Source organism: Ptychodera flava, assembly GCF_041260155.1.
Source record: "Ptychodera flava strain L36383 chromosome 23 unlocalized genomic scaffold, AS_Pfla_20210202 Scaffold_23__1_contigs__length_28996876_pilon, whole genome shotgun sequence".
In the NCBI taxonomy this organism is placed as follows: domain Eukaryota; kingdom Metazoa; phylum Hemichordata; class Enteropneusta; family Ptychoderidae; genus Ptychodera; species Ptychodera flava.
Window position 1 is genome coordinate 27556636 of NW_027248277.1, and position 27651 is coordinate 27584286.

At 34.7% G+C, this 27651-nt stretch overlaps 1 long non-coding RNA gene and 1 pseudogene across 1 annotated transcript in view; one reads left to right on the forward strand and one right to left on the reverse strand.

Annotated features, from left to right (window-relative positions):
* LOC139123620 (uncharacterized) overlaps nucleotides 1–11433 on the forward strand; it is a 39313-nt gene extending 27880 nt beyond the window's left edge. The window contains exon 2 of the long non-coding RNA XR_011549733.1: nucleotides 11335–11433. This is a non-coding gene — a long non-coding RNA (uncharacterized lncRNA). The remainder of the gene's footprint in view (nucleotides 1–11334) is intronic.
* Nucleotides 1–27651, reverse strand: part of LOC139123704 (ubiquitin-conjugating enzyme E2 Z-like) — a 585434-nt pseudogene that overhangs the window by 344183 nt on the left and 213600 nt on the right.

Genomic DNA, 27651 nt, shown 5'->3' on the forward strand with positions numbered 1-27651 from the left:
CGACAAATCTTATAATAAGAGTAGAACAAATCCAAAAGTGTTGGTTGAAGTAAATCTTCAGATGTTGGTTTTCCAAAGTTAGACAATACTTACAGTCTTCTCTTAAAAACTATTATCTTCAACACCACGTTCTTATGATTGGTGACGTCATTTTTTATTATTTTTACAAACTTTCAATGCATCAAACGCCATTAGACTATCTCATCTGCCTGTCAGGGAGTTACAATATATTTCCAAGGGCTGGCACACGATGTCAACTTACGCGTCGTCCGTCGAGCGGCCGGTGCAGTGTCACAGATCGCTCCGTCTGTTAAATCGCGGCCACTTTGATTTTGATGTGACACCCACGTGCGTTTGAGTTTTTTTTGTTACCTAATTTGTCGACCTCACAAAATTTCACAGTCCATGCTTTGAAGCAGTCTCAACATGGCAAACATGTCTCGCGTAAATTTCATCCTTGTCGTTCCAATTAATTCAAGACTGCCCATAGCATACAGCCCCAACACGGGGAACACGCAACTCTCTTCACCTACACGCCTTTCGATAAATTTTCACGTAGTACATGCAGTTTCAGCGACCTGCAGCGCAATGTTTAGTAAGCCCGATCTCCATGGGCCCGATCGTGATTTTGTGCTATACACACATCGTTGCCCCCCCCCCCCCCCCCCCCCCCGTCCCTCAGAGTCCAGTTTTTAACTCTCTGCGGGACGTTCCCTCAGAGTCCCATATTTTACACAGTGCGGGACGTCCCTCAGAGTGGCATAAATTGCAGTTTGCGTGTCCGCACTATGTCCCTCACTCCTCCGTTTTTGATACCTCGAAATACCTGTTCAAGTAAATGAATATGACTAAGGGTTCCCAATTGCTACTCCACACATGGCCAAGGGGTACAATGCTTGAATGTAATTTGTAACTCTTTCATTCCATTTACATTATTCATTAGAAAATTCAGGTTTGAACTCCTGGAATTTAGAAGCGCTGAATTCTAGCCAAAAGTTGAAAGATTAAAGGCAGACTGTATCCATAGTGCAGTTGCTGATTATACATGTATGTTGAAGCGACACATCAGAACCCCCAGGGAGTCATACTCCTAGTCTCGCATCCCAGACCTCCAACCTGCATGCTGCGCGAGCGGCAAAGCCGTGAGGTGTGAGTAACCGCAGGTTTCGAAGTCTGGCTAGAACCAACGTGCTATATATACTGTCCAATAGAAGCTTCAAAAATTGGCAAGATGAGAGAGCACATCTATTGCTTATTCATATTGTAGGCAGAGCGTCTCAAAATAGCCTTTTGAACTCGACTGAATGATTGTGTCATTCATCCAGAAATGTTTCAATGGAAGTAAACTGCCCTACGTTGACCTCAGTACGACTTCATGAAATCACGGTTACTCTATCCCCAGCAACCATGATGAAATGGAAAAAAAATTGCAAAACGCTCAATTCCATTGAAGAAAGTGGTGATGGACAGCCTGACACCGAAGCAGGAGGTAGCTATAACGAGAGGTATCTGGAGGGAAACAATGTTTTTGTGAATTTGCCGACAGATATGGTAAACTCTCGTTTTATGATTGCTCCGGGCATCGCTTCAATGCTTGCGATTGTAGATTGTCGACGTCATCATCTATAAACTTTACTTTTTCCTTTTGTTATGTTCCAACAACGCTCAGACTTTTGGCCCCATTCGACTGCCAATGAGCTGGTTGTAAATTGCTTCACAAATAAATTCTAACCGTAGATCTTAACTGGAGTGTTTTTTTCGGCGTGGGTGTATGAAACATGGTGGGAAAATGCGTTATGGTCATCTGTACGCGGTGGTCCAAAGTTATACTTATTAGCATTGGAAAGACAGCCCACTTTTGACGTCATCACATTCCTGAGCAGTTGATTCTTGCCAGACCTCGTAACCTGCAGTTACTCGCACCTCGTGGCTTCGCCGCTCGCTCAGCATGCAGGTTCGAGGTCTGGCATGCGAGACTATCATAATCCCTAACTTCCTCATTTGAACACAAAAATGTTACACCATCAAAGATGAAGCCTTACTAAGAAATTATGATAGGTTGTGTTTCAATACAGTGAAAATGGTGTATAACTTCATTGTTAAAAACAATTTATTCCTCAGAAAATAAACATACATTTTTCATCTTTTCATCATAGAATTTGTTACAAAATTGTCTTTTTAAATGTCAAAAAGAGACTGAACTGGAGTGAATGATTCCTGTAAAGAAGGTTGTCTGCAAGTTTTTCCCCAACCTTTACTGGTCCCTCATTTTGCTGTAAAAATAAAACATTGTAAAAGGATGTGGTCTGCAACAAAATATAAACAAACTCAACTCTGAACACTTAATAACCATCATCCATATTTCACATAAAATATGACTGAGTCATGTTATCTTCCTAAGAACCCAGCTGCCATCACTGAAAAAACCCAACCACTTTCCACTTTAAAGATATTTTAGACCGAGGTTTCAAGGAAGAGCAATACTGTTACTTAATTTCACAGTGAAGGCGTCTTAAAAGGTGTAGACATTACCTTTTTTAAAAACAAAATCTCATTCATTACTTCAAAAATGATCAATGCATATCCATTAGCAAATGATCGCCATCACAGCATTTCAGAAAATGCTGCCATAAATGGTATGTACAATATATTTCCTCAAACACATAGCAAAGAAAAATGTTGGCAACCAATTTTCACATATTCATGTCATAAAGAAGAATATGTTATTTCAACATTTTTTTTCAGTATGTAGAGGCAGCTTGTATGAGTGTATTTCTCCATTAGTTTTCAGTTCAAAGAATTATTGTAGTACCACCACTCCATTTCAATTTTCATTGTTTTGCCCAATTTCATCTTATTAAGTATGGCCCCTAGATTATAACACAATAAATCATGTAAATTGGGGTGAAAATGTTGACTACAAATAAACAAAAAATATTTCATCATTGTATGCAAAGTGCTGAAGGCTTTGTAAACACATACAATGTGATCAGAAAACACCAACGGGGATTAAATTCTATCTTTGATCAACACACATTTAATTTATAAATCTGAATTAGGAGGAAAATGTATATTTTGTTTCAAAAGAATAATATGAATAATCTCTTTAAATTACACTTCTGCCACTCTAAGGGCTTTTGATTTGCAGAGGTAACATGTATTTTATGTTTAAATGAACAGGTGTAGTCTTTCAGAGTTCTAGTCCCCCTCTACGGTTCTACCCTAAATATTTTTGAATCCCCCTTAACTCCTCCAGCCCTTCCCTAATATAGGAAAGGACAATATTTGTAATCAACCGGCAAATAAATAAATATGTTATTGTTTTTGTTTTGTTTTTCATGTAACTCAATAGCTTTCTTGATAGCTTGTGACGTGGGTCGTTAAGTCAAGGTCAATTGCAAATCAGTATTATGTTTCTCCACAGTAATTACATTGCTTCTGAGCTGAATGAGACTGCCTTGTGTAAACAAATAATTCTATATTTGAGGTTTTCTGTTATAGACAAAAGTAATGAAATGATATGAAATGGTTGCAGATCTTTTATTATTATTACTAAATAGCATTTAAACAATTGAATTAAATTAAAAGGTTATTAAATTTCATTGAATTTCAAACCAAACCTTAGAATTGTTAAGAAAAGGGAACCCAAAAAATTGCAGGTCCCCAATGTAGGTAGAGCAAAAATTTCTAGTCCCCCTCTACGGTACTACCCCAAATATTTTTGAATCCCCCCTTAATTCCTCCAGCCCTTCCCTAACTGTTTTATGTGAACGCAGCGTAAACACGGCGAATCAATCAAATTCTTATCGGTGCATTCTTTTATCGTTCCTATGAATAAATAAATTGTTATTTATTTGTTACAACATTGGATTACATCAGACTTAGGTGTATCAGAAATGAAGAATTATTTGCAAACTATAATGGTCAGAAAATACTAAATACAATGTGAACAGACTAGCAACACTTAGTACAGGCATTGGAGAACCTGTTGTTTGCAGTATTTGTTCCTAAGAAATTTGACATTTGAGATTCAAAGATGACAATATTTCAGACAGATCCCAAAGCTTACAAGGTTAAGAAATATTTGAGCAAAAAAGTTACCAATCGAAGTACAAAGTATGTTACAACAAATTGCAGCTGAAAAATATAGATCATCAATAAATTTGAAGCCACGATTTGATATCAAAATCCTTAGACAAACTACAAACATTTAGAAGTGTTGAAAGGCGAAAAATTAAAAATATATTGAAATTAAAATATTCTATCAAAGCTTTTACTATGATATTCATTTATACGGTAGCTTATTTCATCCGAATTTTGTGTTTTTAGATGCCCATTTGTTATAAATATTGGATTAAAAGAAAAGACACACACTGTGCAAAGAGACACCATGAGTAACATGAGCGGAATTACAATTTTTTTTTTTAAATATGAATTATCATGTGTAATGACTCCATATTTTTCAAACCGATAAGTTTTTGAGGCAATTTTCATAAGTAATTGTGTGTTGCCTGTGAGAAAGTCAACCTAGAGGATGCTGATGGTGATTTTAATTTCACTGTCAATCAAAACTCGTGCAAAGCAAGACACAAGTAAACCAGATAAGTACACAATATGGATTGGCTTTGGCCTTATCCACTTATGGTGACAAGAAAAAATATAAAATGTAGTCAGATTACATTTCGAAAACATGTTTGTATAACTGTGAAGAGGACAATGTATTCTCTTTTAAGCCCCACTGTCAGTGACAGGGAGCTTATCAAATAGGCTCTGTCGTCGTCCGTCATCATCGTCATTGACATTGACATTGTTGTTGTCCATCAACCATTCCTTTCTTCTCTGAAATCACAAGTTCGATGGCTTTGAAATTGGATATGCAGTTCACTTGCGATGACCTCACGCAAGTTTGTTCAAATCTCGGTTAAATTTGCATATTTTGTTTTTGGGGTACTTTTTTCTGTTTTCGGTAAAAAAATCTCTAAAACTGCATTCCAATTGCTTTGAAATTTGATAATGCAGTCTACTTAGGGTGACCTCAGTTAAATTTCTTCAAGTCATGGCTAAATTTGCATATTTGTATTTTTTTTGTCATTTTTTGAACAAAACATCTTTCAAAATATTCTTCTTCAAAACTACATGTCAGATTGTTTTAATATTTGGTACATTGGTCCCTAGGGATGACTTATTTCCGATTTGTTCAAATTGGGCAGAAATATGCAAATTTGTATTTTTAAGGCAATTTTTGTCATTTTTGGTCAAAAATTTATTTCACCGAAACTGTTTGTCTGACAGCTTTGATTTTGTAAGTACACGCTGCTACACAGGATATTGAGTCAAAAGGGGTTTTAATATTCAACAAAAAAGGGAGCAAGGAATACAAGGTATTACACTAGCAGTGGTAATCTAACTAACAGATAAGTGCAATGTCGACAAACTAAGACAGTTAAAAAACTAGGTAAACGTACTACATCAAAAACTAAGTAAACAAAAACAGCTCAAAGATTGGGCGAGGGGATCTCTGCCAGTCTGCTTCCGGGGCAAAGGTTTGGGTTGCAAAGTTGGGTTTGCAAACCTTTTGAAAGCCGACAGTGAAAGTGGTTCCACCAGTCTGGTGGTGACCACCTTCTTGAGTGGGGGTACATGTAATGGACGGCCCGAGCAGAGGACAGTCGGGCAGACTGGTAAGAGAGACCCCCTATGAAAGTGTGTAGGGGAAAGGTGTTCATAAAGATTGACACTCGACAGCCAAGTTGACTTGCTTGGCTGGAGATGAGATATGGGAACTCATGGTCTGAGTAGCGGCAGCACGGCCTGGTGGGGTTATGATGTGGGGGACAGGTGCCCCTGTATGGCCCCAGCATGAGTAGTGCAAAATGGTACGGTGAAGATGGTGGTGCAATAGAAAGATGGGCAGCTGGATAATGCATACCAAGTTGTCTACGTCAGTGACTTCAAGACAGTTGTGTTCTGCAAGGCGGCTTAGCTCTCTGGACTTACAAATACATTTGTGTTATAACACAAATCTTTATATTTGGTAAGCAGGTTTGTAGGGATAAGCAAAATGTGATATTACAGTGAAATATACAATTTTGTAAATGGGGCATTTTTTGCAATTTTTTGTCAAAAATGTGTTTTTTTTTCAAAATTTATTCGTCTAGTAGCTTTGGTATTTGGTATACAGGTTCCTACAGATGAACTAAATTGATATATTGAAAATATTAAGAAATCTGCAATTTTTTGCAATTTTTGGTCACAATTTTTTTTCCTCTAAAAGTGCTCTTCTGATAGCTTTGATATTTAGTACACAGGTTTGAAGGGATTATCTCATTGAATATATATTGAAAGAATGATGCAATCTGCAATTTTGTATTTTGGGGGCAGTTTTGGCCATTTTTGGTCAAAAAATCTATTTCTCAAAACCCTCATCTGATAGCTTTAATATTCGGTATACAGTTTCAGACAGATGAACTAATGGGTGATTATGGTTTTGCTATAATCATGGTTAAAACAGGAAATAGGCGTGAGGACCAAAGCCTCTAGTGATCCGTGCAGGCCTGTCACACATTGTTTCACCTTATCACTCACAATATTTACCTTAGATGTAACACAATCTATGCCTGCTTCCTTCCCTCATTCATTGCTATCTCATCTACTTGCGTCACACCCTTTGAGTCACCACCCACTTGCATATCTGTATCTAAATTTAAATGCCATGTTCCCACCATTGTAGCCATACTTGTGAGTTCGTTTAACAGCTTGAATGTGTTTTTAAACAACAATTTAGAATGAAATTTTGTGTCTATTTATGTTAGGTTTGCTCATGATATTTTGCCATTTAATAAATGCATTCAATGATGCAGAATACTTGTGAACTACTTTAGCAGCATGTTTTCTAGTAATTGATTAAATTAAAATGTTGGTTAGTTTTTATTTTGCAAATAGCATTCAGCAAATTCCTTATGTTTTAAGTTTTGTTGCCAAATGAGGTTCATATTTGTAAATATAGACTTAACTGCCTGAATTGCCCAGTTAGGCATAAGCTAGTACTTGCATGCTGTAGACCATATACACATACAGTTATCTCTACAACAACAGGGATCAAGATTCTGCATCTATGATGCATGCTGAGCTTTCAAAAGTCAAGTTATCAAATCAGCATTTCGATGAGCTGTGGGAATAATCATCCAAACAATGAAAACGCACCAAGTGTAACATCTGAGTAGTTAAAAGGAATTACACATCATTTTCATAAACACGAGCTATTGGTCAGTTGAAATGTCTAATGCAGTCTTTGTAATTCATATAAAACTTTGTGGAAGGTATGTGTAGACGTAGCAATCATCCAGTACTTACCTCTTATGTGAACGGGAGTACTGTTCCTCTCTCAAGTGACCAAAGAAAAGAAATGATTGGCAACTTACTGACATAGTAACGATATTATCCCAAAAGTAGTTCAACAGTTTCAATGTGGAATCATTTAGGATTTTTTTTTCTTTTTTTTTTCTTTTTGCGAGAAAAAAATAATGTTAGGCTTAAAGAAATATAAAGAAAAATAACTCAATATGGGAAAAATAACATCTATGCACCATAGCAGGCAGTGTGTGATACTGATGACTACATAAAGTCAAGTGACTGAACATCAAATGTGGATTTTTGTAAATGGAAATAATAAATGATAAACAAACATTGGTATTTTAAAAAGCCAATTGTTTCCCTTAAATAATTTTCTTTTTCACAAAGGAGCTTTTAAACCTTCGCTAAGTAAATATTAATGATTTAAAGGAGAGGTAGTAAACAAGCTATATGATTTTTTCCCTAACCATTGTCTTTTCCTTGTTTGTTGCTTTGAATGTTTGTCTTAGGATATATTCAGTATGAAATTATCACTTACAATTACTGGAAAATAATCTTTCTACATGACTTTGGAATCTGATTTCTACCATATGATTGTTTTGTTATTATGACATCAATTTGTCAGGAAATACTGAAAAGGATAAATTATTTGCATTAATTGTTTTATGTGTATACATACTGAGCAAAAAGCTTAAATCTTTTGACAGTAAAATGAGGAGGCATTCTTTACCACTTAAAATTAGTTTTTTGAATACGCAATGCATAACATGGGAAGTTCAAAAATAAGAAGAATAGGTCTAGTCTAGATGCCTAAATTCCAGATATTTTAGGTAAATGAAATTGCTGTAATTAAAACTATATGAGGTTATCCCACGATATCAGCGTTTGGTTGGGACGTATTGCCACGGGTGAGGGTGCGAGCAGCATCACACGAGTCAAAGACAGTGCTTGGTTGGGACGTATTGCCACGGGTGAGGGTGCGAGCAGCATCACACGAGTCAAAGACAAGTGTGATGCGGCGCGCACCCTTACGAGTGGCAATACGTCCCAACCAAGCACTGATATCGTGGGATAACCGATTTGTCATATGCCCATGACCGTATATTTATGTAAAAGCCAATTAAAATTAAAAAATTTTTATAAGTTTTTGTCAGTCTTTCGAAGGGAATATGTTTTTATATTCTGCCGTTGGTCGGAGTGCGTTGATACATGTTTGTTTACAACAGCTGATCAAGTCGTCGATCGCATTGTGTCGATTGTATACAGTCTAAACAGGATTATTTCAGCGCAATTTACCGCAGTTCAGAAAAGGAATGGAGCCAATTTACTTATTTTTGTCACCGTCCTGGTGTGCTGGTGGAAAATTATTACATGGACAATATTGTAAGTTTGAATTCACTTTAATAACTCTTGCTGAAACATGGCTGACTTGAACAGGAACGACGAAGTAGCGCGAAATACGACAGATTGTAAACATCAACTTTTAATTTTCTACAACAACCTGTCCTGTAACTCTCTTTAGATCTGAAATAAAGGAACGTTAAATTCATATGTACTAGTTATATGTTTCGTTTTATATTGGTAAATTTTGATTGAAGTGAAAAAGATGGATTTGATCGTTAAATGCAAGATGAACATCATAACATCGAAATCAGAAATAAACAACAATTGATGACGTATAACATGCCGTATCAGACTGATGTTTTACGTTCCACGTCACGACGCGTGAGAGGAGAAACGGATACGGTCATTGGTATATGATAATATTCACATATCAATACTTTTAATAATAACCAGCTCCAATGTCTAATAAAATTATGTGTGTTATAGTTGACATATAACTATAAGTATAAAGTTTGCTCACTTATTTTGGCTGACTAGAGAAAGAGTTGCTGAAAAATTGGTTTTATTTAGGAAGAAAACTGATTTATGCAGATTTGTCCTGGAAAAGCTATCGGATTCCCACATTAAAGATATGACAACTTGGAACATCCTACAATTATCATTTTGTAAACAAACCTGGGGACTGCTATAGCCACTTGTATCATTGGTTAGGCACGCACTGAGGTCAAAGTCTACAGTTTATTGACCGTTAACCAGTTAAATGTTAACAAAATTCAGTCAAATGAAAGAAAAATCTAAAATTTGCTGTTTCTATCATTTATTTCAATTCAGAAAAATCATCATCTTCCCTGTGTGTGCATGCAGGCACAAATAGCTTTCAAAACGTTGGTCATTGAGACAGTCGCTTAGTCTGATAAATTAAAGATAGTCACAGTAAAAATAGCTGTCTGTTTGATTTGAAATAATAATGTGCTCGAACAATTTGACTTTTCGCTAATTAGAGTATGATATTATCATTGTCGTTCTCATATGCAGTAACAGTGGGTTTATTGAGTAGGAGATTGTATGATTTGTCAAGTGACTTTGTTAACATCAAAACTTGAACAATTGCCTAAGGGGACATTTGGTTATAAACAAATATGTTTTAAGCATGGCAAATGTGTGTAAGAGGAGTTGGACGTATACCCTGGTACGCTTAGATTTGTAAGTGAATGTTGAGGGTTTAACGTAAATTGCAGCGTGAACTGTATCATGTACATCTTAACTCATCAAACACTCAAATTTAGAGAAGACAATGCTTTTAGGAGTTTTTAATCGGAATTTTATATCAAAGCCTAAAATACTCTCAAAACAACTTTATTTTTTCCTAATTTTTATAATTTTCATTTCCATACAAACAGACAGACAGACTACTTAAAAGGCAAGACAATTAAAACACACTTTGTCACTATTTTTAAATATGAAAATAGAAAGCTGGCTAAACTATGAGGAGTGCTTTCCTAGAGTTCAACAAAAATGCCTAATAATATTTTCAAAACTGTAACATTGCCTACTTATATGGGTTTTTTTTTATAATATAACCCTTTGAGCCCCAAAGTCAATTTCTGTCACCTTGATAAAATATAACCAATGAATTTTTAGTTCAGATTTACAAAATTTTGATCCAAAACTGTAGCAAAAAAATTTGAGGTCCATTTGGTCTAATATTATCTTAAAAATTACAGAAAAAATCACAAAAAGTGGTAAAATGTTGCACTAAAATTTTGGAGGGAAAAAATTACACCTGTCAAATGGTTAAAAAATAAAATACATTCAAAGTACTTTTGTTTGGTTCTGATGATATTATTCAGAAAGCAAAGTCCCATCTAACATTGGTAATGAATAATGTTAATGGAAAGATTACAGTAACCATTGGATGAACTTCATTTTCCCATCATTCAAATGATGAGAGATTATAAACATTTGTGTACACTAGAACAGTAAACATACTGTCATCTTCCCACCTACCACTGTGATAAAACAACAGGTAAAATGGTTCAATCTGATATTGGTTTGTTCAAAAGTTAAATGTTTGATACTAGCAAAGTGCATAGCAATCCTAACTAAAGTAATCACCATCTATGAAAGACAAAGTATATTTGATTCTCCTTTTGTGTACTATATCATTTTGACAAAACACCTTTGAAGACACTGCGTCAACAAAACACGCCTGTTTGCCATCTTGATCCATCATAATGAGTTTTGTGCTATCTCTCTTGACTCATCAAGAAAATGTTTGAAGGCTATTTGTTTCTGACCAAAGGGGAATGAGTTGCTTTGTATCTTTGTTTGGTTTTACAATTATTTTTTTTTCAATAGATAAATATGTTCTGGAATAGAAAATAATCACAATGCAACAGTATATCATTCATTGCACAGGGGGATTGTGCCTACTCAAGTAACATTACATTTTATAAAGAGTTCAAAAAAAGACTAGTTCTTATATAATCATGCTACATAATTTCATTTGTGAGAATTTTTGTCCATCAGGTCTACCAATTATACCAGTGATCTATATTGTTGATGGCTTCTGAATTTATAACCATAACTATTGATACAAATACCTGTACTTCATTGTTTTCATATTTCACTCTTCAGGATGAGGCCACTGCCCTGCACCTGGCTGCCCAATTTGGCCATAAAGATGTTGCAGAGATTCTCATCGGTGCTAAGGCAAACATAGAAGCTCTTACAAAGGTAAGTGTAACTATCTCCTCAAGCAGGAAGAGATAAGTGTGGCACTTCCACTGTTTACCGATTGTATACATACCAACCTTTAGGATGTATTTTTCAAATATGCTGCAACCAATTGAGATAACCTTACCCAAGTTCTCAAAAGAGTATGATTTACAATATCCAAATAATTAAAGTTGAAGTACCACATGAACTATCACAAATTTGTTCATTTTTTCTGTTATTTTTTTGGATAAAATATTGTCTCTCACAGTCAATGGATGTGCAGTGGAGATAACCACACAATTTTCATTTATATTGTCTTGGGAAAGAAACCACTGTATTTTAAGATAACCAGTTATTTAGCCTGAGTGGAAAATATCTTAAAATATCACTGGTTAAGCATTTGTTATATGCTTTGATGTTAATCTGCATCGTAGTGTTAAATATATGCATGGACTCACAAGTTGTTGGTTGTATCAAAGCAATATCACTTTAGATGATACTCTATCACAAGATAGCAGTGTCTTAATGTTCCTGGTATCGATTCTCATTTTACCCCTTTTCCAAGGCATACAACAATATGTCAGTTTGTTTTGTGATCTAATATGGTCATCAGTAAGTCAAAAAACTCTTTAAATTTTCCGTCCAGAGCCATATGCTTTGAAATTCTTACTTGCAGTTGATCTTAAGAAGGGAAAATCGAGTACAGTTGGCTGCTGTGCATTTATTATAATAAAATGATAGATTCATGTATTCTTTTAGATCTTATCTTAATCTGTTATGAACATAAAAAAGTATATTTACATTGTTCACTAATAAACTTAGCATTATATTGACACCAACACAGCATATTGAGAGCTTCTAAAATTCTAATATCTGTAGTTGTACTCTCAGTAAAATAAACAATATTGCTATAAAAGAAAATATAAAGTATTGCACAATGTGCCATATTTCAGAATGGTATCTACAAGTAACATCATTACGGGAACCTAAAGAGAAAATTTCAGTTATTAGCCAGTGACATCGGAACATATTTTCACAAAAATGATGACAGACAGTAGTAGTGCAGTACATAAAACTATATTTTGACCAAATGACAACAATATTATCAAAATAATGGTAGCCTATATATTAATTATTACATGATAATTTTAACAGTATCTCTAGGGAACTAAAAGTTTCAAAGTATTCTCAGACTGGCAATCGGTTCTTTTGGAACAACATTTTTACCAAAAACGAAGAAAAATTCGACAACATAAATAAATGCTAGCATTGTTGTGAGATCTTGCAAACTCAATGATCCAACAATAACTACCCTTATGAAAATTTTTGGCCTGCTGCACAGTGTTCCTGCACAGGTGCGGCACTAGTGCAACAGACAATTACTGTAACTCAACTGTAAGGCGACTTTTTCGCATGCAAATTAGCTGCTGCCGCACAGGCGCAAGAAATGACAAAAACAGTAACTGTGCGGCAGCTTTGTGCAGGAACTGTGCAGCAATATACAGCAGGTTGCGGCAGCTCTGCTGTAAGGCGATTTTTTCTCATGCAAATTAGTTGCTGCCGCACAGGTGCAAGAAGCAATGAAAACAGTAACTGTGCGGTAGCTTTGTGCAGGAACTGTGCAACAATACAACAAGTTGCAGCAGCTCTGCTGTAAGGTGATTCTTTCGCATTTTACACATTAGCTGCACTGAGCAAATATATAGTGCAAGAAATGCTGAAAACAGTAACTGCAGTAACTTTGTGTTGGAAATGTGGAACTTGAAGCCTGTGTTTGCACAATAGCCCTTTGAACTACAGAGTACCTGAAAGACTGTGCAGGAACTTCACAGAAAATTGTGGCATCTTGCAGGACAGCTACCAGGAGTAGGTAAAATTTGCGGCAAATTATTTTGCATGTTACTGCAGATTTGCCGCAAACTACAAAATTTCCTTCATAAGTTGGCATAATTCCACAGCAGTCAGCTCTGGGATAAACTTTTACCAATTTCAGCAACAGTAAGAAAACGAAATACATTATTAAATAGACGAGAGATACTGAAAACCAAAGAAGCAACACAATTAAGTGACAACAAAATTTCTTGTATTGTACCATAAGTTTCAACGTTTTTATCTTTTCCAACGATATAATACGTTCAGCTCAGATATGTACACAGAAGTTGTAAAATCGCTTGTGTAAACATGGCCAATGTTAGTGACACCGTTGAAAACCTGACAGACTGTGGAAAGCACAAGATGTGTTTTATCCAACTAAGCTCTGAAATACCAGTTTCACAAGAAAAAATGGTCAGCGCAAATAAAGTTATTATTAAATAAAAAGACATAGAGAAAAAAAGATTAAATTCAAATTGTGGTACGATTTATTTTAAATGCCATGTTCATTTCATGCCACAAGTATCTTCAAGAGATTTTCTTTTGACTCGAGAAGTTTCATGTAACATTTACATTACTGTCATAGGCTGCGATTTGGCTTTCTGTTCTCTGAATTTCTTGTCCCTTCCTCACTATGCATTCTGAAAAATACAAATCGTTCAGGGAAGAGTATAAGTCTTTACCGTTTGACCACACATTTAAACATCGCAATTTGATGAAAGACATCAATAATTATTTGAAAAGAGACAAAAAGTTGAAAACTTGAAGCAAAACAAATGCATATACATTTATGATTATTAAATTAATAATGATCAAATGTCAAACAGCGGACAGCTCGCCGTATGTCGTTTACATACCAACGGCGGCGACGGGCGACAATCTGCAAAAATCTCAGCACTTACTGTAACTGTTGTGAAACGAAAGTGAAATCAGTATGAATCAGTACTCAACGAACATTTATCTGTAGCTAAACATAGCAATGCAACGATTACAGAACATTTTAGCGATGAACAGACGGACGGTACATTGACTAAAGATACATGGGAGATACATGCATTTTTGTGAATTCACAGTGGCATTGTAGTTTTGTAACACACAGATCTTGTTTACCATCATATTAATGCACATTTAACATTCTTGCCTGACTGCATGATAAATCAGTTATTCCCTAGTATAACATTTTTCTTATATAGAATAGTAGTATTTTCTTCATTGGACATCTGCCTTGCTGATTCAGGAGTCAGAAATGTATACAAGTCTTGGGCCTTATGGTCAGTATAACACTGTTGCAACCTATTAGGGTGAGACTCTGGCAGCTTTTTGCTTTCTTTTTCTTTTCAGAGATATATAATGCTATAAAAGATTGTTGTTTAAAAGAATAAAATTTTGATCATGAATCATTATACATATACATAATAAACTATATTAAAAGTTAAGTGAAATTGCTCAGCCATGTGAATATGTTTGAAAACTTGAATCATGGCTGTCGGATCACTGTCGGATTTGTTCTCTGTATGACTTACTTCAAGAAAGATTGACTATATACACATACTTTTCCGGATTTTATACAATGCATCGATACCAATAGAGTGCCAGAATAGTAGACTGTAATGAGGAAAACCAATATCATGGTAATACTCAGACAATTAAGTCTGATCCATTGAAGAGTGATTGTTAATAATAAGTAAGCAAGAAAAATATGTGACACTTAGCACATATATATGAAAGTATTTTCATTGATAAATTGTGTGATATAAAGTATTTAAATGATAAAATTACATGCCTAGCTCATTGAAATAAAGATCAAGAAAATACATACCCTGATCAATTTGTAGGAATACAGTATGTCAATTAACAGACAATCTTGGTTACAAGATAATATATCATATAAAACACATGAGAAATGAAAAGACTCAGATGATTCTACCAATGCTTAATTACATTTAATTGTGCATTGGACACTCCTGCATTGATAGCGCGTTGATTAACACTTTCACACAATGCATCTTGTTGTAGCAGTAATGTTGTGCACATAGTTAAAGGTACATGTTCAATATGCTGCTAAGGTGTTTTGGTAAAGTGAACTTACTGAATTTTTCATAGCTGTGTTATACATCTGTAAGGTTGCATTATGTTAGTGTATGTTCAGAGACAATTAGTATGCAGTTTTCAGACTGGGTACAAGAGGGGCATCATATGTGTATCACTCAGTTGATATTGGAAATACTCTGTCATGGCAAGATGCCGTTTGAATCACTCAGTATTTGTACTATCATGATTGCTGAAATTGGATATGTACAATAATATATAGCAAGCAATATGACAACTGCTGACTCCAACATGGCCTGTTCTCAACTATTATTACCAGCAAATTATGCCTGTGTGGGAACTATTCCGCAAAGCTCATGTCCTATCTGAAAGCGCTTTCAGTCAGTTGCCATTGACGACAGAGAACATTGTATCAATTTATTTTCATTAGAATATCGATCGAAATCTGCACGCACGTGTTGCTCGTGTGTTCAGGTCACATCGAGAATATTTCCACGATAACCCCTACATTGACTTATATGCCAATAACGTCAACGTCTTAGTTGGTTTCTTGTACTGAAATTAAATCGACAACTTTATTAAATTTTTAGTGATACTTTCAGCATATTTTAGCGCACTTTAGCCCCGGACTTTAGCCAAGTTTGGCGCCATTGTGAGCTTGGAACGACATGCGAGCGTGCAAGACAACACTGTACCAATTTACGATAAAAGAATATCGATCGATAATGTTCACTACACGATAACATTGGAGGCTCTGCACTGTGTTGGCCTCTGTTCTGTGATTTTTCCCTTTTTAATGCAATTTTCATCATTCATATTCACCCAAATTGCGTATACATTAAAACAACATGACAGGTATTTGGTCTGTACGACTTACAAGACAGACGCTGACTGATTCAAATACGTCAATTTCTGCATAAACGCTGTCAGATCGCCATTTTATTAGGGGCAGGAGTTTATTTCAGTGATTGGAAAAATTCCATGCAAATTACATATTATAAGTTTCGTCACGAAATTCAAAAATTTAAATCATAGGAATTTTGCATGACCGTCAAAGGATTGATGAATTTGAACCAGTGAGAGGTGTGCAATGTGTTCAGTACATTAGACTCCATTGTTTTCTATGGGAACTTGAGCTTATTCGCCCTGATGATTAAGTACAACTTACATCGTTATAATGGATTGGCTAGTGGGTCTAATTTTTGGAGTTATCATCAACAAAGGTATAAATGTATAAGGCATAATATGTATCATTAAAAACTGAGTGTTTGCGTGTGTGTGTGATTTTTCTTAACCACTGTAGGGGTTTGTTGTGATGACTTTTTTCCTAAAGTTTAATTATTAAGATAACATGGCATTGGAGTTTAAAACCTTGTAAATCGTTGCTTGATCAACCGAAATCCAAACATTTTATTCTTGCATGTTCACACTTCGTCGTATCAAAACAATTTTAATGTCTACACGACACAACACCTGCAGAAACGATGCATGTGCAGATTAAAATGTGTGCTCTATTTGTGGCAACTTTCATTTATCGCTGACAAATTTCAGACTTGAGCATATTTGAAGTAATTTCTATAAGACAACATTAAGAGTATGTCAAAGTGCACCAGTCCTTATTATTTAAGACTTGTGTCCTGTAAATTGATTTTTCTCTTGGAAATATCTTTTCAAAAATACCCTCTCGTCACTTTTGTCAACTCAGTGAGGACTAGTTGTATCTATTTTCTCGTCACGTGACATATTCTAGCAAATTTTCAGTTGATCCCATGACAGTTATAGCTGCACAGTGATTTCTTCATGTTAATAATACTTTGCAATTTCACCACTGAATTGACAAAAAATAATAAATAGAGGTAATAATGCAAACAATCACATTTATTGTAAAGTTATATGATTTTTAATTTATTTATGCCATGATCTTACTGCTTGAGGCAAGTGAATTAGGAGTAGGTCGATATCAACTTTATGCCACACTGACAGCCGACAAGGGTGGGCCGCGGTTTCTAGTTAGCTTTCAACTAGTTGAGTTGTACTTGGAGGAAATTTTTAGTGTTTTTTATATCTGCATGTTGAATAGTCTGCATGTTGAAAAGATCAAATCAACGTTAAATTTAGTGACCTGAGAACAATAAAATGTGAATTAATAATATGTTCTATTCAGCTTGATTATAGACACTGCATTTAGAGTTGACATGTCAATTTTTCCGGTAATCATAATTGTCTCCCAAATTGCAGCTCCACATGGCCATGGTGCTTGAATATAACTCATAAATCTGTCATTCTATTTCCCTTTACTACCGTATATCAATTGTATAATTTGTTTGAAATATCAGATTTAACTCCTGGTGTATATAAGCGCTGAATTCTGGCCCAAAGCTGTAGGCTTTAAGGTAAAATCTGCCCATTGTGCAGTAACTGCATACAAATGCCTATTAACCATGCTGTATGAGGGTACTTATCTGATCCCAAAGGGCATAAATTCCTCAAATAAACAGGAACACTTTTTGACAGTAGAGGTGAAGCCAGTACTGAGTGAGGAATTCTGATAGGTGGCATTTAAATATGGTGAAAATGGCCTATAACTTTACAGTTAATGGAAAAAAACTGTAATTTATCATAAAATAAACTCTAATTTCTCATCTTCTTTTACCATAGATGTGCCATAAGAAAATGTATTGTTGAGTCTATCACATCAATCTGTAGATATTGAAAAAGGATTTTGAATGGTTATATGTAATCTCATTGGAGTACAATATAATGTACCTAATATATTTGAGATCTTGGCGAATAATTTTACTTTATGTCACTCTGATAAAATGTGGTCACAGCATACTGTCAGTGTTCATGAATATGTAATTATGTTGTGTTCTTTCAATCAGTGGAGCTAGTACGTGATTTACCTCCTTGTATCTATATTCAATACATATGACTTAATTCCATTGTATGTACCATCTTTATTATGTATTAAGACTGTTTATTACACCAAACTGTGCACTGCAAATAAGGCTCATCAAACCATCCTCAATGCGTGCAATCACTGTAGACATGACAAACACTTCACAGATATTTGGATCTCAGGTTCCAAGGAAGAGCCATAATTTGGTTAACTTTGAGGTAAAGATTTCTATAGACATTTCTTATTAGCTCCGCTGTCAGCGACGCGGAGCTTATCAAATAGGTTGATTTTCCGGCGGCGTCCGTCGTTGTCCGTTGTCGTTGTCGTCGTCCGTCAACAATTGCCTTCTCCTCTGAAACCGCAAGTCCAATTGCTTTGAAATTTTATATGCAGCTCACTTTGGGTGACCTCACTTCAGTTTGTTCAAATCGTGGTGAAATTTGCATATTCCTATTTTTGGGGCATTTTTTGGTGTTTTTGGTAAAAAATCTTCTTCTCTGAAAACTCTTGTCTGATTGCTTTGAAATTTGATATGCAGTTTACTTAGGGTGACTTCAGTCAGATTTGTTCAAATCGTGGTGAAATTTGCATATTTGTATTTTTAAGGCAATTTTTGTCATTTTTGGGTAAAAAAATCTTTCTTCAAAACTACCAGTCAAATAGCTTTGATATTTGATACATATGTCCCTAGGGATGATCTATTTCAGATTGTTAAAATTGTGCAGAAATATGCAAATTTGCATTTTTAAGGCAATTTTTGCCATTTTTGGTCAAAAAATGTATTCTCAAAAAGTACTGGTCTGATAGTTTTGAAATTTGGTATACAGGTTTCTATAGATGAACTAAGTAATATATATTGAATTTCTGATGAAATCTGTAATTTTGTATATTTGGGGCAATTTTTGCTATTTTTGGTCAAAAAATGTGTATTTTCAAAACTACTCATCTGATAGCTTTGAAACTTTGTATAGAGGTTCCTACAGATGAACTAAGTAATATATATTGAATTTCTGATGAAATCTGCAATTTTGTATTTTTGGGGCAATTTTTGCCATTTTTGGTCAAAAAATGTGTATTTTCAAAACTACTCATCTGATAGCTTTGCAATTTGGTATACAGGTTCCTACAGGTCACCTTAATGATATTATTGAAATTATGATAAAATCTGCAATTTGTAATTTTGGGGCAGTTTTTGCCATTTTTGGTCAAAAAATGTGTATTTCAAAACTACTCTTGTCTCATCTGATAGCTTTGAAATTTGGTATATAGGTTTCTATAGATGAACTAAATAATATTTATTGAAATTATGATGAAATCTGTAATGTTGAATTTTTGGGTCAATTTTTTCCATTTTTGGTTGAAAAATGTGTTTCTCAAAAAGTACTGGTCTAACAGCTTTGAAATTAGGTATACAGATTTCTATAGATGAACTAAATTTGATCATTTGAAATTATGATTAAATCTGCAAATTTTATTTTTGGGGCAATTGTTGCCATTTTTGGTCAGAAAATTTTATTCTCCAAAAAACTACTCATCAGATAGCTTTGGTTGACATGTTCTTAGGAATGATCCAATGTGATATATTCAAAGTATGATGAAATCTTCGATTGTGTATTTTTGCAGCTATTTTAGCCACTTTTTTCTGGCCACTGCATTGAGCTATCAAAGATTTCCACCTTATTCATCAACATGTGTCAAAAATAGTTATTCTCTACATAAACACAGCGGAGCTATATCGGCCGCTAGGTCGCTTGTTTTGATAGCGTGTCGTATTCATCTTTTCAAAAATAAGTAGCAGATAAGCACTACTTATCTTAGCAAATGGTCACCATCACACTTTGTTAGAAAACACTGCCATATACGGTATGGAATGTTCAATCTACTTAATATAACATATTGAAATGAAAAACAGATGTTTGATATCCATTACCAATATTATCTATTATAAAACATTGATGATAGTATTTGCAAGTAGAAATAAAACAGTGAAAACTAAAGGTCATTAGGTTCATGGAGAAGAAACTTTTATTCCATTTCTTTTGTGCATGTACCGGTAGAGGCAGAATATCTACAAAATGTATGGATATATTTCTTCATTTTATCAGTTCAAAGACTGCTGGTGCCTAACCACTTCTTTTTGAAATTTGTTTTTTCCAAAAGTCCATCTTGGTAATGCTTCTCACCAAAGCTGCTTGACTATGTCATTATAAGTCATCTAAATTAGAATTGTTTTGCATTGTGCTGATGGCATAGTAAACATGATATAATCACAAACAACCATCAGGGACTTAGCCTCTTAGCCTCATCATCAACTTGTACTTTGATAGACACAAAATCAACTTGTAAATCTAAAAGGAGGACAAAGGTACATTTTCTGTTTAAAAAGAAATAAATTGAATAATACCTAAAAATTACGCCACTGCCCCTTCAAGGTATTTTAAGTTGCAGATGTGATCTGTTCGGTGTTTTAATGAAGAACTGTATAAGTCTTTCAGGGGGTACTGTTTTCTTTTTATTAACTACACTCATGAACCAATGATTTTCTTGTAACTAATTCATTCAAGTATTTGGATTGAAGGATAATTACAAATATGTTAAGTTATGTATATAATTAGCGAGCTTTCTTGACAATTTATGACATGGTTCAATCACCTGAGATCAACTTTAAATGAAACTTTGTACACCTGAAAGGATGAAGCACAACACGTACACTTCTCAAAAATGTAATGATTTTGATATCAGACTGTGTTGTGTATGCAAACAATTTATAAATAATTTTTGTTACCTTTTTAAAACCACTCCTGATCAACATATTAAATTTCAATTTATTTTGCTCAGAATATGAGTCATACATAATTTGAAAATGAATTCGGAAAAAAAACCGATGAGGATGTCAGATATCAGCCATCCCATTTTTTACGAAAAGGATCAGAGCAGATTTCAATAATCTCTGAACTCTCTAAGCTCCTAAGCTTGAGTACAATTATCGTAACTCTGGAAAATATTTACGCTACCAATACATAACAGTTGATAAGTTTAATTATGATTCTACATGAATGTCAGTTGTTTAAGATCCACTTAAGCTCTGTCTTTCTTGAGTTTGGTGGCATCATGTTCGTTCATCACCTTAAAATAATGTATTACCAATGCCCTACACTGTTACACAAAACATTCACCCTGCCTGATATAAAAATATTGAGTTCAATGAATATTTGTTTCAATGCAATCTTTAATTTATGTAAACAATTTCTTTAACATTTACTTTTACAGGATTAATTATCATCGATGATTTTTCATTTCACTTGTAGAAAAATTCAATGCCCGTGCATCTTGCTGCTGGGAAAGGACACCTTGATATTGTGAAGTGTTTTATCAAATCTCTTGGTATTGACAAAGAAGTCAAAGGACAGGTATGTAAATAATCATTGATGTCATTGTTTTTTTTTTCAGAATAGTAAAATGCCTTCTGGTAATTTTATTCCAAAATATGACCAACTTAAATATTTGAACACCTAATTTTACTAAACAATCTTAACCTTTTCAAGTCAATGATACCTATATTTTCTGTACATGGAATGCTTAGATTTTGTAAGAAGTTTTGTTTCTTATTTTGTGATATGTAGATAAGAATAACTGTCTGGCTGTCTATCTGCCAGCCTGTCTGTCTGACTGTCTATCTGTCGGCCTGTCTGCATGTACCGATAGTGTGTGTGTGTTTGTGTGTGCGTATTGATAGATCGATGGATGTCCGTCCACTGCAGCTCAATGTATTCATCATGGTGCTGCAAACATCTGGCCTTCAATTAGTCTATGGGTTATGTAAACATGGCCTAAGGCCTCTGAGGATCTCTAATCTGTAGAACAACATTGTGTCTAAAAGCCATTAAGAGAACGATATCAAAGAACTTCATTTCAAGATGCATGTCTTTTGGTCATGTGAATTAAAGGCTGCATCATGATTATATTTTGTGAACCAGTGTTTCCCCAATTACAAAACATTGGTATCCCTATTTTACGAAACATATGTGCAGCTTGAATTTGTTTGAAGCTGGAGGAATCATGACCCAAATAATCTTTTGACTATTATTATGCATACTCCCCTACCACCCCCAGAACTTTCAAAGCCCACCACCCTGAATTCTTCCAGCCACCCTAGGTATTTGTGAATGCAGGCAAAGTATTACACTCTCTTTTGTTTTTTCCAACAAAACATGAATTGGTCAGTTTCATAAAGTTTCAGACGGAAATAGCTTGATATAAGCAGTGGTCTCAGCCTCATCAACAATTGACAGTGATCAACACAGGACTACCGGTATATTGTTATATGACAATAAGTTTAATTTGAAAAGCATTTTTCAATCCCAGCAAGACCTGATAAATTGAAATGTAAAATGTACTTATCTATACGTTACTGATTTTATTATTTGGAACGCAAGTTAAGGATAAATAAGATAATATAAAATTAAAGATACATCGTTCAAGGTGTTGACGGAAACATAACCTTATTTGCTCAAACTAGACATAAATGCAACAGAAAGAGCTGATAATAGTATCAAAACATGATGACTGAAGGAAGTCACAGCAAAATGAACACAACGCCTATTTTTTGGAACAGATATGAGCTATTTCAAGTTTAGCTGTTATGAAAACAAACCAAAGTTACATCTCTCATGAGCTAAATATATGTATGTCTACAGTACATTTAGATCAGACATTTATGCCTCACTTGGATGACATTCTCGTTTTTGTTGAAATGATTAGAATGCAGATGTCTATCACATCAAGACCATTAGTTAACATATTTTAAGTATTCAATATATTTCCTCCCTAAAATCTAGTCTGTGAAATCTGACATACTAACATTACTGCTTTAAGGTGAAGTACTACGAATTACGTCAAAATTAAGTTGTGGTGTCATTTTCTGAAACTTTGCATAAATATTCTTGGACGTTGTGCAAGTGCAAAAATAAAATAAAAAATGGGGGTCACCAAGCTCGTTTCCATGGAAACGGACGTTTAAATGGCGTCGTTAGAAATAAATAAAAATGATATAATTCATCTAAACTAAAGAAAGCAATTATAAAAAAGCTTAGCAAATGAGTTAATTTTAATAAATACCAAGACTTTAGATCCATATCTATCGAATGTATTGTTTTCATGATGTTTGTAAAGAAATTTTTACATAAGTATCGATTACAAAATGACGATATCGAAATTACATCACTAAATAATTTTCAAACTTTTTTCCTGTCGCTTTGAGTGGTGTCATTTCGACCAAACTTGGCGAATAAAATCCTGACATAATACCATTTAGTTTACACTTTTAATAAAAGGGTGTCACCACGCTACTTTTTACAATATCTCCAGGTGAATGGGTAATATGCGCCATGTAAATGGGAGAGAAATGTTAATTTTTCGCTCATATTGAATAAAAACCAGCTTCTAGGGGGTCAAAATATGACAAGGTTATAGGTCACATGTATTTCTAAGAGACTGGGTCAAAAATTAGGTAAAAGCGCAATTTCAACAATGACAGGTGATGTTAAATACATGCGCTACAAAATAACCCATTTGCGGCAGGCTGGAGTTAAATCGCGCAGAAAACGTTCTAAGCGTGTGCGCGTCCGAATTCGCGCCCTTTACCTTAACATATACCTCATGCATTGAACACACATCTATCTGCTTAACTCCCAACTATACCGGTAGATCAATAAAAAAAGTGTCTATTTGTTTAACTTTTCAATTATAGGACAATAAAACACCTCTGATATATGCTGCTGAGGGTGGTCGCAGTGAAGTGGTAAAATATCTTCTTGGTATTGGTGCTGACATTGAAGCTGTTACATCAGTAAGTAATTGACAAGATATCATTGAACATTGAGTTTGTTACCTCTGATATTTCAAGGTAAATTATTAACATTTATAATGATTTCAGATGTTGTGTCAAATTGAAATGTCATATTCACAGGTAAAACCAAACCTATGAATTGTGTTAAATTGTAAAGCCTGGTCATATCAGTCAAATATAAGGGAAATTGTCTACCATTGCAACACCATTGCAGTACGGTAATGTGAATAGCATGACAATCTAAGGGAAATCAATGACAAAGTAATGCCGCATCATGGCAGTTATGTGTGATGCCATCTATGTCAGAATCACAGTGAATCAAACGATTGTCTTTACATGCATCACTTTTAATTGTTAAATAAAATAATAAACTAGTTATGAGATGTTGTAAGGGTCAGAGACAGGGAGTTAATTATGAATTCTAGTAGTAATTAAAATCATAATGACAATATTTGCATATTAATGCTTGTAAATACAAGTTCGAATGTCAAATAAAATATGTAGGCTGTAGTTGACATGTAAGCAAAAAGTTAAATCACACATTTTGACTGGCTATTGATAGATTTGTACTCGAAATTCGGTCTTACGTAGAAAACGGACACATATTTATCCTGGTAAAACTGTGAGTTTTCCGATATTAGAAATATGTTGATTTGGTTAACATTGTGGAACATACTACATTGTGCATTTTGTAAACAAACCTGGTGACTGGTGTAGCCATATTGCATTGTAAGTAGGGCAGACACTGACATCAAAGTTCACATAAATATTTGCCAATTAACTGTTAGTCATTTCAATATTAACCAATTCAGTCGACTTTAGGAAAAGAATTAAAATAATCAAAAACCTGTTGTTTCTATTGTTTATTACAAATCAGACAAATAGTCTTTCCTATGTGTGACACAAATAATCTATGAAAACTTCTGTCATTGAGCTGACAGTTGCTAAGTCTGATAAAATTTTTACAATGCAGATAGCAGTCTTTTGTCTTAAAAATTTGCCTAAACAATTTGACTGTTTCATGATTATAGTAAATAATACTATTATTTCAGTTGTAATATGCTATTGCATTTGGTTCCTGGAGTAGAAAATTGAAATATTTGTCACATGACTTTGTTGACACCAGAAATTGATGACTTAACTTTGCCTAAGGGGACCTCCAGTTATGAATTAATACATTAAAGTATGGTAGAAATAGAGAAAGGAGTTGCCTTGCTTCCTGGCAAGCATAAATTTGTAAATGAAGGCTAAGGGCTTAAAGCCGCAATTTTCAATTTCAGGTTCCCCCATTAGTGGAGTTCTCCTCCTAGTCAAACACTTGGCCAGTACGATGTTTGATTTCTATAACAGTATAAAAAACCCTGTTGTTTCTATTGTGTATTTCAAAACAGAAAAATCATTGCCTTTCCTGAGTGTGGCAAAATAATCTTTCAAAACTTCTGTCATTGAGCTGACAGTTGCTCAGTCTGATAAAGTATTCACATACAGATAGCGATTTTTAAAGTTTCTTAAAAATTTTGCCTGGACAATTTGACTTTTCCATGATTATAGTAAATAATACTATTATTTAAGTTCTTTTATTACATGCCTCATATATCGAACGTCGCGCGCTCCATAGGATTCAATGGTAACTCGTCGATGACGTCGCGGGCCGCATAGTCATCATTGGATAACTTGTTGATGTAAAAATGCTTAAATTTCATGTTTTGCATAGGAAATCCGTGTTTTTGGAAAATTTTGCCGAAAAAAATCGATAAACCGCATAACAGTAGTTTAATTATATCATTGCGCCATTTGATGATGAAAATTGTTCAATTTTGAACTGATTTTCATCTAAGATTGCAATAAGGGATTGGATTACCATTTGCCAATAAATCTAAATATTTTTAGAGAAAACTCTGTAAGAGAGGGATGTAATAAAAACATTATAGCCCAAACAAGGAACTATAATGTACGCTCAGGGCAGGAGACCATTTGCCAGACGTAAGGAGGGCAAATGATCACCTACCCTCGGGCACATAGTCCCATCTTTGGGCGATAATATATCATGTGCTATTGCATTAGGTTCCTTGAGTAAGGGGTTGAAATATTTGTAACATGACTTTGTTAACACCAGAAATTGATTCTTAACTTTGCCTAAGGGAATCTCCAGTTATGAATTGATATATTAAAGTATGGTAGATGTGTGTAAGAGGAGTTGCCATGTACCCTGGCATGCATGAATTTGTAAATGAGGCTGAGGGTTTAACAGAAATTGTAGCCTGAACTGTATCACATACATCTTAACTCATCATTGTAAAACACTCAGTTTTATAGAGAAGGCAATACTTTTAGGATTGCTTTCTACGAATTTTATATCAATGCCTAAAATACTGTCAAAACCGACATTGCTTGGTTCTTTTCATTTTTGATAACTTAAATTTCATTCACAAATTTTGATACTTTTCATTCAACGGACCCTACCTTTCAATTTCAAAGCAAAACTGAGGAAATGTGCTTCTGGATAATTTGCATACTGTCAGTAATATAATCACTGTAAACTTGTCAATATCTCATGAAACACTGGTTTATTTGGAATAATTGATTGAGTTTTGATTAAAACTATGAACACAATGCATATATAGCATTAAGTGTGTCTCTGGCATCCTAACCAAGGATAAGGTGCATTATCAGTGTCCATATGTACCGGTACTCAGCTCCATCTGTTTAATTATTTGTATAAATCTTTGACCATCGTATGTAAATCCACATCCATAATGTAAAGGACATTTACTTAGCATCACATCGCCTTTGCTTGTCCTGCACTGAAATGTACAGTGCACTGATCTGTTTTCAGATAAGTTTACTGATAATATAAGCATTTGTGACATCTTACACACATCAAGGGATTGAACTTTTTCATTAGGGTTTGGGTAAGATGATTATGATGGTAAAATATTTCTGAGTGTTACTTCAATTTTTTTTGTCTGCTTTGGGCAAGGCAAGGTGTTTGGTGAAAAAAACAAACAAATCAGCAAAACACTGCCATATCATATTTACATCATCACTGTGCGTTGAAAATGTGAATTGTTCTGCCCTTTGTGCTATATGCAAAGAGCAACTTAAATTTTCTTTGACTCTCTCAAATGTTGAAAATGGAGAAATACTCATTTTAAGTCTGATACAGGGTTCGTACGCTCCTGGAAAGTCCTGGAAAGTCCTGGAATTTAAAACCACTCCTGGAAAGTCCTGGAAACTCCTGGAAAATCAAAATTTACTCCTGGAAAACTCCTGGAAAATCGCTAGTTACGATCGCACACGGTCGAGAACGGCCTGATCGTAAGGGCGAACGTCAAACAGTATAATTGTCGAACGTCAAAATTGCAAAAATGCGAAAAGATGTTTTGCGACAGGTGGGGAGCCCTCCCGAGACAAAATTTGGAAAGCGTAGTAGTGTTTCTTATAATGTCGTAAAGGGGTACCCTTGTACTAGCGTGGGCGAGACCATGTTGTGTATTCCATTATCCACGGTTTTGCACGCACGTACAGTGACATCGAAGTATGCATGAGTAGGTTGTGGAGGGACCGT